Below are 1,754 nucleotides of genomic sequence, written 5' to 3'. Positions count from 1 at the left end.
GTCCGCGCCCGGGGACCCGCCAGCCAGCCGGGCTTGGGGGCGCCGGCCCCCGGAGGCGCCTGTATTATTACTATGGTTGTTACCATCCGTCCCTCGAGCTCCCCAGGCATCTTTTTGTCTCAGGCTCTGAAAACGCCCTTCGTTCGGATCAATCCGAATGACCCAAACCACAGCTGAGGGCCAGGACGCCAAGGTCGCAGGGAGAAGCCCGGAATGGGCGTAGACATAAAACAGAACCACAAACAACCCCCCCATCCCCCCCAGAAAAAAACCACCCCACGGTAGACTCACAGGGTTTCCACGATGTTTCGCGGAAGCGGAGAGCCCAGGAGCGCGCTCCCTCCCCGCCTCCTACTCCTGCCCTCGCCGCCAGCTCCTACATTTTTCTCAATGGTCGGTATTACATCTCAACACGCACAAGGGCCAAACTACATCAGCCTTTCGCAGAAATCCACGGTCGCAGAGATGCATCGGCCGGCCTATTGGAGGCCTTGGGGTGACGGTGGACAGAGGGACGTCTAGAGACAGACAGACTACACAGATGGACACTTACCTTACAGCCGCATGGGAGGTTAGAAAAAAAAAATCAAATTATCCTTCAAAATTCCAAGTGGCCAGCCAGCCTAAAAGAAATCAAGAGTATTGAGTTATAAACCTCGCAGTCTCCACCTTTCCATAAAAAAAGTCAAACGCAACGACAAAAATAAAATGTTAAGAACAGAAAATGAAGAAAGTAGCCGGCGCTGGGAACGCGCGGGGGCCCCTCTGCGATACATACAAAAGCAGACGCGGTGAGGGCCGCTCTGGCGATTTTTATTTTTAATAACAGTGGAGGCTGAGTTGGAGCTGAGGCCGGCTCTGCTCTCAAGGAGATTTGCTGAGAAAGCGCCTCTCTGGCAACTTTTTTGACGCAAACTCTCCAACCAATGGCAGGGAGAGAATGATTGACACATCTAAGCCAGAGGGAAAATAATACAAACACACAACAGGGGGAGGAAAACAGGCCGCTGCTGCACGGGGGGACGAGCAGGCAACACATCCAGGCCTCCGACATTACCAGAATGTTCTTGAAAGACACTGGGCTCGCCTAAAATATACATCATGGGCCGGAGCAAGCGAACGAACTGTATAATTAAAATGATGGACAGGAGGCCTCTCCTAGCCTTCTGCTCTTCCTCTCCCTGTCCTCCCCCCGCCTTTTGTTTTGTTTTGTTTTTGTTTTAGGGAAGGGGAGGAAGGAAACCCATCCCGTGTACGAGGGGAAGATAAAATATTTAAGTAAAGGCAGGAGAGAGTGCGGGTGGTAGGGCCTAACTGCGGTATGGGCTTCTGCGTTTAGCAGTGTGTGTGGCTCCGATGCAGAAAGCCAGTCAGACCGAAGCTTAAAAACACGCCTGTGCGTTCTCCAACGGGGTCCGACCAGGCCGGGGGAGAGAAAGGAGGCCTGCGAGCGGGGCGTAGGCGTGGAGGCAAGAGGCAGGCGGACAGACAAGTCCAAGAACAAACTATTTTCAAAAGCTCGGTGTCTCTCCCCCTCCTTACGCCTTCGTAAACAGCCCCGGGCCCCCAAGCGGGAGACCCGGGCTCCCGGGCTCCTCCAGGGTTTTTGGAGTTTTAAGAAGCCCGAGGCGGGCTACACGGAACAAGAACCCCGAATCTACCCCCAGGACCGATTTGGGGGGACCCAAGAGCCGGGTCAGGACGCGGCGTGTGAGAGCGGGGTCTGCCGGACGCCCGGGACCCGGGGAGGGAGA

General features: G+C 55.2%; 1 protein-coding gene across 1 annotated transcript in view; it reads right to left on the bottom strand.

Moving 5' to 3' along the window:
• OTX2 (orthodenticle homeobox 2) overlaps positions 1-1,031 on the bottom strand; it is a gene marked incomplete at its 3' end in the record, with an annotated part of 8,222 nt that extends 7,191 nt beyond the window's left edge. Inside the window, exons 1-2 of the mRNA XM_006767728.2 lie at positions 779-1,031; positions 554-623 (exon numbers count right to left, since the gene is read on the bottom strand). The remainder of the gene's footprint in view (positions 1-553; positions 624-778) is intronic.
• Between the last annotated feature and the right edge of the window lie 723 nt (positions 1,032-1,754).

The sequence above is a fragment of the Myotis davidii genome, unplaced genomic scaffold (genome assembly GCF_000327345.1).
Source record: "Myotis davidii unplaced genomic scaffold, ASM32734v1 scaffold281, whole genome shotgun sequence".
Taxonomy (NCBI): Eukaryota; Metazoa; Chordata; class Mammalia; order Chiroptera; family Vespertilionidae; genus Myotis; species Myotis davidii.
The sequence above is the reverse complement of the archived record's forward strand: the minus strand, read 5'-3'. Positions and strand labels throughout refer to the sequence as shown.